Raw genomic sequence first — 12063 nt, 5'->3', positions numbered from 1 at the left:
AGTCTGCGGAGCTCGAAGTGCAGGGAAAACACAGTGTTCCCTTCAGTGCTTGGCCAGCACCCAGGTACATGATGGAAGCTCATCTGAAGTACTCTCATGATGCGTGATTGTCCGCTCAAGATGAATTAAAAGAAAAATTAGACCTTGAAATAACCAGCCAGCTGGCAATGTGTCCCTATGCTCCCATCAGAAATTGTAAGAGATGTTTGTTTTTTGTTTTTTTAGGAGTGCATCAAATCCCTGCAGGTTCCTGAATGATTGAAAAGGCACAGATGACAGCATTTAGTTTCTGGTTAGTGAAATTGACTGAATATCCTTCGGGATGCACTGCAAAATCTTTTGCACGACTTTAAAAAGGGACACACAAGCTATTATGAACATACGATTGGAAAATGATTGTATTTATCTCAAACGGTCGGTGAGGAAAATGGATGATGACAAACCCTCCAGTTTTACAGAAAAAAGTATAATAAGAGTATATGTGTAAGTAGTATATAAATAATTGCTGGATTCCTTTCTGTGATTAGTGACCTCATTTGTTGCCTGAATAAAAAATAAATAAAAAAGATTCTTCATTTAAAGCCTCTGGGGCACTTACCCACTGAAACCATGAGAGCTCTGCGTTAAGTCTGCATTGCTGCAGACGTGGCCTTAGGTAATTAAATATCCCTCATAGTGCTGTGAGATTAAACATGGTTTTACAAATAAAAGCAGGGGGAAAAAAACAAAAGCGAAGATAAGTACAAAAGGGTAACCCAATACGACTGATACAGGAAATAATTTTACATGAAACCAGAAGAATGCAGAATGTGGTATTTTACACATCTTGTTTATTTATTCGTGAACAATTTCTTTTAAGTTTTGCTTATTTTTTTTTTTTTTGGGGGGGGGGCACAGATCCTACTCACACAACAAAGAGTAAAGTCGCTGGAATCACATTCCTCCTCATAACTTTACGCGCCCATGGGGCCTCTTGCACTCATTCACCCCCCAGGCAACATCATTTAAGTGTGTGAGAGTTTAGTGCTTACACCATAAGAGTGGAGACTGCGGGGGGATAAAAATTGTTACAGCATAGTACTGGGATATTATATAAATAAAAGGTTAACCAAAATATTGATATTTTATTTTAAAAAAATTTTTTTTAAAAAACTCAAGAATACTACAAACAAGAAGGCTCATCTCATGCACCACCATCCTCAGATAACGTTAGCCTAACATTGAACACGCTTAGCTTGACAAAGATACATCCTAAGTGAGAGCTAGCTAATGGCTCAGTCACAGAAGTAAGTAGGACAGGAATTTCCTTGCACCTACCAAAAATAAATGCATAAATAAAAACTTTTGGTGAGTAAATATTTGCCCAGAGTTTGAGGGTGTTGCACACTCTCAACCACTTTTAATCGCAAGCCGACAGGAGGCAGAAAGCCTGCCTCCTATCAGACCAGTTGCAGTGTCACTTAGACTGACTACAGTCACTCTTGCAGAGCTCGTCAAAGGCTGACAAATAGTTGCAATTTAACTTATAAAGACTGATTGCTATCAGCCTGAATGCGTCAATAAGCACAACTTGAGGGGACTCGACTGGCTGCCAGCTGGTCGTTTTCTGGTTGTATTCGTGCAGAACAGGAAGGCTGCCGAGCACATATTTAACAGTTAAATGTGAATATCTGTCTAAGTAGACAGCAACAGATGAGTACATTTCAACAATTTGTCAGATATTTGCTGTATTATCAGAACCAGATTGCAATTAATTGCCAATTTAAGACTGACATTAGACTGATGGCAGACTGTCTTATGGTAACATTTATGGCAGGTTTTAGCGACAGTGTGCTTAACAATCTCATTTTGTAGCAAAACAAAAACAAAAATTATTGGGTAAAACAGATTGACCAAGTTTAACTTTGAGTATGTAATTTGCAGATGAAAAAAGCTGATAAATTGCAATATGTGTTACTGCATACTGCAAAATTTTATATTGCAATATTATTGTACTGTGAGCGCAGTATTGTGTAGTATCTGGCGATTCCCACTTCTACCAAACAGTGTGCATTAAAGTATGTTTTTTTTTTTTTTCCCACTTCTTTTGCTAGGTGTGTCAAAAACATCACCCAATCACCTGCCATGTATATATAAACCCCACCATGCAAACAGTAGACCAGCTGCCATAGGCGCAATGCTTGAGTAACATAACAGCGTTCAGTGCACAACTAATTTAAGTCAGAGAGAAAAATGTAGGCAAGGAGTACCGATAACAGGTCACAACATATCGCACAACGCCAGAGCATGTCAACAAAGGGGTGCCGAAACTCCTTGAAAAGTTACTGTGGTGATTGCACTGTATTTAAGGTCAGTTTTGCAGTACTATACACGCAAATTTTTCTGACATTTTATTTGGCTATTTCCAAAAATACTCTTCAAACCGCGCGTTAATCAGTGCAGCAAATACACAGGAGTCAGTGGACTCCATCTACATCCGATCATGAATTTGTTTCAGTTAAGCGTCACCCAGACATCATATCAGTACAAAAACAATCACTGACATCATCATCATCCTTCATGAGTACTAAAATCACCACCCTTTCTTAAAACAAAAAACAAACAAAAAACCCTCATCTTTAAAAGTCAAGTCCCCATTTAGTAAAATATATTTATTTGACAAACCCACCTAGAATAACAGCTGAGGGCTAGTTAGCTGCTAACCAAACAGTCATGTCCTCTCAGACAATAAACAAAGACCACAGGATATTTTAAAGAGCTTCCTTGTTAAAGATCAGACACTTAACAGGACTTGTACTCAACTAATAAAATCCCCTCCTGTGCCGAATGTACAAATATAAAACGGTCTCTAACAATGGCCAAAGAAATTAAACTAAAGAGGCACGACTCTGTTCATGACAAACATCATGACAACCACCATAAGGGAAAAGACTTTAGAATATAGAGTCTGAGATTTAAAAAACAAAACAAAACAAAACAAAAAAAAAACACCAGTTTGTTGGGTGAACCGTGTTTAATGCTTTTATTATCTTTCTTTAATCTTATTTGACCAGATGAAATCCCACGTAACATGCCAAGCTGCAAAATAAATTGACTTTTCTAATGCTAACAGAAAGCTGGCCACTGCAACTACAATTCAGCAGTGAGCTCCAGAGAGAGTATATGCACTGAGTTTGACCATTTTAAATAGTGAATAAAATAAATGAGGAAGTCGGGGAAACCGCAAATCTACAGCTGCATCCTTTTAACCATTATATGAGATTATACTGCTAACTTGGCTTTGGTAAGAGTGGCAGTAATTGCGTTATGAGGTGGGTGGCAGGTCTACATAAAAAGCAGAGACTTTACCTCTTCCTCTGCTTAAAAAAAGAAAAGAAAAAAAACAAACAAATTGGAGAACTGAAGAAACAGTCCGATATTACACAACAGCTCGGTTTTTGGGGATTTTTCTCTCTTTGAAAAACAAGTGGCAATGCAGCAAGTGGGTTAAGAAAACATCAGATTACACAAACCTGTAAAGTCAGTGCACGCATCTCCAGAGCAACATCTAAAGACGCACCGTTTGAATATTTAACCTTATTAGCCGCCGCTCGCATCGCTCCTTTTGCTGTACGAACCTGTCGTTTCTTTCCTCTTCCTGTGCCAGTGATCTCATCCGATAATCAGCTCAAACGGTACACACGTGGAACCAAAAGATGTGGTGAGCAGCAGCATACGTCATTCAAACTTACACTGGCAGGAAATGCATCTTTTCTTCCTCGCTCCACTAAATTCAGTTACTTAATGACTGTATGCTTGTTTGTCATCTTATTAACGGCGGGATTATTGACTTATGCTGCAGGACAAACTCCAGCAAACCGAGGGTTAATGTGGGAGCACGGGCGATTTGCCACATGCAAGAACACACGCACAAAAAAACCAAATAGATACCACACCACTATGAATACTCAAACAAGGCTGGGGACACATGCTCGAAAGCTACAGGCTCCTCTATCAGGAATTTTCCACTCCACCGTCACTCAGATATACAGCATACATTTGCAGTGTTTCCTCCTGAGCGTCAGGAGGTTGTCAAGCTGTATAATGTTAGTGGAGCAGTGCGTAATTTGAGCCTTGGAAAAGAGGCGGGAGCAAATATTGGCACGGATATGAATTTTTATCATTCTTCAATTAGCTCATCGCAGTACCCCCCCCCCCCTAGAGCAGGGCGATATGGCCAAAAATATTTATCACGATATATATTTGAAAATTTGCGATAACGATATAACTGACGATATAATTGATGCGAGACAAAATACAACTCCACAACATTACTAGCGCAAAAAGACAACCTTCCATTTATTTTCACGTAAACAAGAAGCTGGTTTTTATGTACATTAAAGCTTTATAAAAATGTAACAGTGCAAATGCAAATTCCTTGCTGAAAGTTTAACCCAAAGGCATTTCCAGTAGAAATGGGCTGACATATCCTGAGCATAACCATGTATAATATCCACTGAAGTTAAAAAGAGGTGCTTTGCAACATTAAACTGCAGTGTGCAGTACACATTTTTCGGACCATAAGGTGCACGGGATTATAAGGCACATTAAGCGAAACAAAGCAGTCAGATAAATCAAACTTTATTAAACTCATTCTTCTTGCTTCCTCCACTTCTGTACCATTGATTCATTAATGTTGAATTCTCTGGCAGCTGAGCTATTCCCATGTTGTTGCAGTATATTAATGACTAACCTCGTATTGTGGATGGATTATCTCAGTTGTTCTCCTGACTGAAGTTTGGTCCGTTTACAGCATCCTGCCATGCGATTGCATTTGTCTCTAACCATGAAGAACCTTCACGTTAACTTTTATAAGTGGAAAAGTGTTAGTGTTCGTCCTCCAGCTTCACTGTTTATGTTATGCTAACATAGCTGTGTCGCTAGCGATCACGTAGCACATCATTATATACCAGCTAGCCCAACTTCAGTAACCCTACAAACGTCACTGCTGTTTAGTTTCCTGTCTTCATTTATGTTGGAAGTGATAGCAGAGCTGTACGTTTGAATTTTTTCAGAAATCTCTCAGTCAGAACATGCTATATCATGCTTAGGTAACTAGCGAAACTAGCGAGCTAACTTCCGCTAGCTTCCTGCTAACTTCTAACTCCGTTAAATGTAATAACTTTTGTTTTCATGGATGCCTGGAAGTTAAACTTTATAGTTACACCTGGTAAAGCAGCAATGCTGATCGTTTTATTAAAGATCAAAGAATTTAGACAGTTTTCAACTCTCAGTGATGCTGCAGTGTTGTTTGACCTGAAGTCAAATATACGGCGTTTGGGACCCAGATTACTCCCAGATTTAAGAGCATCTTAGTCCGACAAATACGACAATAACAACGGCCGCTTGCATGTTCTGCAAAAAAATGTGCTTTGTTGTGTATCTGACGGACAAACACCAAACCAGTTGGAAGTTGCACCATTTTTACAAACCAACAATCGGCCATGTGCGTATGAAAACAAAGGCACTGCGCATGCGCGTTTTACTCCCATTCTATCGCGATATTTCATTTTCCTATCGTTGCCTAACATTATACCGGTATTACCGTGAACGGTATAATATGGCCCAGCCCTACCCCCCCCCCCCCCCCTTTTCCACCCCCCTCCTTTAAAAGCAGAACCAGAACTGCTTTAATTCAACAACAAGTTGTGAACAAGCCACACAAGAAATCACAACTGTACAGACAATGGGCTGATTCACAATCACCTCCACTCTTTCTCCTTCGGTGCCTCTGTTTGTGTGATGTGTTATATTTAAGAGAGGCACCTGAGAGTAAAAGAGCTATCAGGTTTCAGAAGCCTGTCAACCGCTCTCTCATAGTCTCTCTGTCTCTGTGAACGCTCAGAAACACATCAGTAATTGTGCTTCTCGTCTAAAAAAGAAATGGATTAAAACCTGAAAATAATATCTGCAGGTCTGTGTACAAAACAAGCTTCACAAAACAAACAACCCCCCCCCCCACCATAATTATATAACAGTAATAACTTTTACATATTCACTGGGCTACAGCTGCATATGAATTTGTCATCCAGGAGCTGCAACTCTGGGTTTTCAGCAAATAACTCATACAATATTTATACTTAATTAATATTTAAAGTCCGTTAAATGACTTTGTTACTTCAAATGTTTGTGAAATGAGATTCTGGAGGTGCTTTTCTGCGGGAAGGGAAACGTCAATTCTCAGTGTTAAATGTGCTCATAACAACTGAAGCAAATTTAAATATTAAAAAAAAAAAAAAAAAAAAAAAAGCATGCGCTAGAGTCCACTAGCGATCACATCACAATGGAACAACAGAAGCCAACGCCCATCTATGAACATGGCTTTCATTTTTGACGTCAGCTACACACACACACGTACGGTTTTGTGACTACTGCTTACACATTTCTGAAGCTACAGTGGTGACGCAAATGTGTAAACACCACCCAGAGTCCACTGTTTGAGCTATGTTACACATCTGTATGTAAACATTTGTGACTGTGTTTTTTTCATACATCCACACAGACTTAGAGAGCCAGTTTCCCAAAGATGGATTAAGCCTAGGCTGACATTATAAGCACATTTCAAAGTGAATATATCTAGAAAAAGCAGCTTAATCCTTTTCAAGTAAACCTGCCCAGGTACTCTAAATTACCTTTTTTTGGTACATTTTCCAAAATAGATGTCTCAGAAGCCCATTTTGCAGGAGTTAACCAGTTTGCCTTTTTCAAAAGAGGTAAACATGGCACCAAACTACCAGTACAGTCATTAACATGTTACCTGGTCTCAGTGTCAACACTCACAGATGTACATATATACTCCCAGCACACATCTATGTAGACAGGTTAGGACTAATGAGAATTTGTGAGCTCCTGTGAGCTGTCTCAAAGACATTTTTAGTCTTGTCTCTACCTTTCAGCATGTCTGCAATGCTGCAGAACCTGCTTGAGGGAACTACCCACAATTCACAGTGTACTAGTTACAGGAATGTGGAAGAAGACAGGAATCAGTCAAGACAAAAGATGCATCCAGCATGAAGTCTGTGCAGGTCTTTGCTCTTATAAAAGGCAGAGATGGTTTTTTTGCCAGGATGAAATGGGATTTTTTTTTCTTTAAAAAACAAAAAAACAAAATAACCCAAAAAACAAAAACACAGTATTGTGCACTTCTTCCGCTGAGCACGAGTCCCCATGCAGTCTTGTACTCGTACTCTTGTACTTGTAGTTTTAATGAGCAAACAGGTTATGCAAACAAACAGAGAGCTCGGTTAAATCAAGCTGGCCACTGGAATATGAAAACCATCAGTACTTCAGCGAGCTGCAGAATCAAACACTGTTGATACACAGACTCATTGTAGCAGAATATCACAGTTATCTTTGGTGACTACAAGGTGAATATATAAAAAGACAAAATATTGTCTAAACCTCATGTCACCATACAATTACACTTCCGAATCATCAGCACGCCCTTGACCACATACCACATGTGCATGTTTGTGAGCGAATGTCTGTCGGGGAAGAGGGAAGGAAGTCAATAATTTCTTTTTTATAAAAAATAAAAAATAAATGGTTTCTTAAGATGCTGTTACCTTCACACCATCTTAAAAGGTCATAATCATATCTTAAAGTTCACATTTAACTTGTGAAGAGAGTGACGTGCAGTTGCATGAGCGAGATTTGATTTCTCGGCCGTAAATGATGCTTGTGTTGTAATCGAGGGACTGTGCGTCAGACACGTCGCTTTTAATCATTAGAAAAGTACTTCAGTGACTGACAAGCGGGCCTCATGACACTAATGAATGGCAGCTGTAACAATCCGCATCAAAAGATGCAACGCTAGTTTCAGATTAACAAACAGATGTTGGTCTAAAAAGTTTCAACCACAAGGGACCTAGATGAGAATTACGTGCCAAAACCCACAGAATGCCTGTAATCTTTGTCAGCTACACCTGCAGTGGACGTACCGCTCAGATTTCTGCTGCTTTCATTGTACTTGAATGAGACACCCAAAAATGAGACAGCCAAAAAAAGGTTTAAGATTACAGAGCAGCTTGTGCCGAGCATGTTACACAAATTTTGGGGCTTGAAGGAGCGGGATGCAGGTTTTAACATGTCAAGGAAAAAACAAAAACAAAAAAGCTTCCACCCTGTTTCAGAGCACACTGGTTGAGAAACAAGCCATCATAGTGGGTGTCTCCTGAATGTCTTGCTTTGCTGAAACACCCCAAGTGCAGGCCTGACCTTGCCCCTGCCATTAGCAGAGATGCATTGGAAATAAAATCCTCAAACCTTAAAGACATGGTGCAATGTTGGGAGTAAAACAGGGGTTCACAGTGAAAGTGGCTCCTGCCCCTCACAGCACAGCCATCATCTGGACAACAGACGCCACAGCCTCCAAAGTCAGCTCTGCCTCCATGACTCACCCAGGCCCAGCTGAGTCAAGTGACTCTTGATGCTGAGACTCATAAAGTCATACTGAAACAAAACTATGCCTGGGTATGCACTAAAAAAAAAAAAAAAAAAAAAAAAAAAAAAAAAAAAAAACACACAACCTCCTTGTAGCATGTAGGCTTTTAGATAAGCAAATAAGTCTGGCATTCTCCTTCATTTTGCTGTTAATTTGCTTAGTGGGAGGTAATAATAATAATAATAATAATAATCATAATCATCATCATCATCATCATCAAACATGCTCTAATGTGCAGCAGGATGTTACATAAATCCTTCCACCTGGCTGGCTGTCACTGAAAATTGTCTCAGAAAAATAAGTGTGCATCTTAAGAGGCAAATTAATGTATGCATGTTACCAAAATACACGCAGTGTGTGTGACAGGATCTTCACAGCCGACAGTCGGTACAGACAGGGGCACATTTCATCAGCTTTAACTGTGTGCAGCAGAAAAACATGGTGCTCCTCTCCAGAGCCCCGAACAGGGATGCAAACTTAATCTAAACATGCTGGGTGTAGGAGCACCTTGTAAAATAAGACGTGCTTAACGTGACGTTGCATCTCCGGGAGAAGATTATCAAATCTGAACTGGAGTAAACCCACCGTTAGTTAGTTACCTAGCAACATGGCAGCACGGTAATGACAAATTGATGGCTCTCAGCGGCTCATCACATACCTGAACCTGATGCACAGCAGCGATGCACCTTTGGCAGGTCCTCCCCCCCCTCTCCCCAACACCTTCCAGCAATGCAAAGTTTATCAGCCTTTTCCCAGGAGAGGGGGGGATGAGGAAGGGTTTGGCGGGTAGCTACTTTCTCCAGCAACGCGGGGTTTCCTTCAGCACTTGACGAGATCTGGAAACGATGCCATAACCGACAGAGACGTATCGAAAGTCGGACACTAATTTCCTTTACGTCGCTGTCTTGTGTGGCCCTTCAGCAGAGGAGGAAGGGGGCGCGGGTACGACACGTAAAGATGACACGCAGAGAAGCATCATCAGCCCCCCGAGCGTGTTACGGGAGATCAGTCAGTGTTTACTAAATCTGTCCACATCGCTGCGCCGGAGAAGCACACGCTGGATTTCCTCAATCGACTAAAAAAAACATACATAAAAAAATAAAAAACGGCTAAGGTAGCTATGATAACGTTAAAATGTCCTTGAATATCCGAGCTGCCCTCCCAGGAGTTGGCGGCTGGGCTCGTCCGGTGCTGAGGAGGATAAATCGCCTGCGAGGTGAGGTGAGCTCAGCGGGTGCTGCCTCCGTCCAGAGAACCGGGAAGAAGAAGAGCTCTCGCCATCGTAAGTTATCATTCCTCGAGTCTGAGCCGCGGCGAGACTTCAGTCCCTTCAAGCACGACATAAACTGCTGCCAAGTACAACACAAAGCTCGGCGAGCTTCCCCGCACCACTTTCGAAATAAAAGCCGGCCTGGCTGCGTATTCGGTTTCTTGAAAATTGCGACAGCAGAGCTAAGTTATGTAAAGCCTTTCGTTTGCTAAGCGACAATTTCATGACATATATCCAAATACTCACCGGGTTTCAGCTGTCCCCACACCCCCGTGGCTCAGCCTCGCACCAATTCAGGTCTTAACCGGCGTGTTATTCGGAGGAAACCAATAATGAACGGGACCACTAACGCCATTGTGTCAGCTTTTTGAAGGTTTCGTCTCGGGACTTCCGGTGTTTGTCTTTCCATCCTTTAGCTTGACTACAGGCGGAGCGGGGTTTGTGAGGTAACGCGCCATCTGCTGGCCGCAGCGCACACGCTCGAAACTGGTCAAACCGGTGGTTACGTATTTCCGCAGACATAAGCGGTAAAGGATGTGAAGTTACAAAGGTTAATGCCCTCACGGTGAAACATACTGATACCCACTGACTCACACATTTCTGATACACTTACTCTGCTCTGTTTGTATTCTACAAAAACTGGAATCATGAATTAACGAGTTGAAATGACATATTTAAAATAATCTCTTTTTATTTTTAAAAAGCTCTGTTATAAAACTGGTGGCATTCCAAGCAGGTGACTGATTAGATTTAACAGTTTTTTAGATTTTGTTCCCTTGAACCACCCTTATATATATTTTAGAAGGAAAAATGAGGAATAGATGCAGTGATTTACTGATACACACAAATACACATGGAATTGCAGTACATAAGGGATAAAGAGAGATTTCACTCCATAAGACCTGTTGCCACTCATTTTCAGTCCAGTTCTTGCGTAATAAGTCATTACACAAAGACTATTTCGTGTGAAGCTTCAGTGAAAGGTAAATGGATCAACTGAAGGGTCAGATAGATCTCTCGGCTCTCAGGTCTTTGCTCCTGTTTTTTAAGGACATGACTTTCTGCGCCACTGTAGATATTTCTGCAGTATAATTGTCCTCCAATTGTTCAGTTTCCTCAAATTTTTTAAGGGCACACTGCACACCATGCTGAGATGTGGCAGTTGTTTTAGATTATAGATCCAAGTTTATACAGATGAGATATTTTTGCAACAGGTTGCTTGTAACAAAGGGCTTAAAGATACAATTTAAAACAGATTCTTTTCGAGGTTGTTTGTTATGTGTAAACACAACGCTGGTTTATTCCTTAAATTAGATGCAGCAAATGTCCAAAGAAAAACGATAGAGTAATAGATGTTCGAAATTCAATGTCCCCACACTTAGTTTATAAAAGAAATGCCATCACAGGTCATTGGAGACATTGTCTTTTCCCTGTGACCCACATAAGTTTCCTGCTTTACTAATTATAGTCATTGTTAAGGGACAAACAGGAAGCATTACATCACAGTCCATTTAACAATCCATTTGGAAAATTGGTTGAAACTGTTTTGCAGTCTTTTTTTTACTATTTATTGACATTTATTATGTCTTTGTGTTATTACTACAGAAATGACAACCTAATGAATCTCTTTCACAAGTTTTGCCTGGACACTGAGAAGTGAAAGACATAACAACGTGGAAATTTTTAAATGAAGTATATATGTATTGTGTAAAACCAGGAAATCATATCAAAAAGTTACTTTGCATGGTTGTGAACCTATTGACAATCACATCACAATAAAAGCTTTTATTATAGTTCCTGCTGGAACTACAGCAGTATAACATTTTTGACATAACAAACATATACGTGAGCTGTGTAAGCATTTACAGTTGGCACAGCTGCTAAAAAAGCAAAATTATGCAGTCTGTTGTGGAAAAACTAAACACGCCTACTGATTCAGCAGTTTGGAGAACCACCTTTAGCAGCAATAACTTGAAGTACTCATTTTCTGTGTCACTTTATTAGCCTCTCACAATGTTGTGGAGGAATTTCAGGCCACACTTTTTTTACAATGTTGCTTTACCTGCTCCTTAATCTCACTACAGAGCACAGTGTCGTTCATTGAGGAAGGTGACACTCATTTATATACATAGCTCTCTTAAAGTCCCAACACAGCATTTAAATCAGACTCTGGGCTGGTCTTTAACTTTTGTTCTTTAACTATTCTTTGGTAGATTTCCTCTGCTTTGGGTCATTGTCCTGTTACATGACCCAATTTTGGTCAAACTTTGGCTGTCACCTTATGCAATAGTCTTTATATATGCTTGTATTT

The 12063-nt window shown here is 40.3% G+C and overlaps 1 protein-coding gene across 8 annotated transcripts in view; it reads right to left on the bottom strand.

Moving 5' to 3' along the window:
- LOC309719228 (membrane-associated phosphatidylinositol transfer protein 2-like) overlaps nucleotides 1-10208 on the bottom strand; it is a 44609-nt gene extending 34401 nt beyond the window's left edge. For 2 of the 8 annotated variants that reach the window (XM_082555199.1, XM_082555200.1), the window contains exon 1: nucleotides 9141-9954. The gene's annotated coding sequence lies outside the window, so the exon portion shown is untranslated. Of the gene's footprint in view, nucleotides 1-3512; nucleotides 3620-4732; nucleotides 5432-9140; nucleotides 9959-9998 lie in introns of those variants that run through there. The other 6 variants (XM_082555194.1, XM_082555193.1, XM_082555192.1 and 3 more) reach the window with 6 other exon arrangements.
- Nucleotides 10209-12063: the final 1855 nt, after the last annotated feature.

The sequence above is a fragment of the Aulonocara stuartgranti genome (assembly GCF_965226115.1).
Source record: "Aulonocara stuartgranti genome assembly, chromosome: 12".
NCBI lineage: Eukaryota > Metazoa > Chordata > Actinopteri > Cichliformes > Cichlidae > Aulonocara > Aulonocara stuartgranti.
The sequence above is the reverse complement of the archived record's forward strand: the minus strand, read 5'-3'. Positions and strand labels throughout refer to the sequence as shown.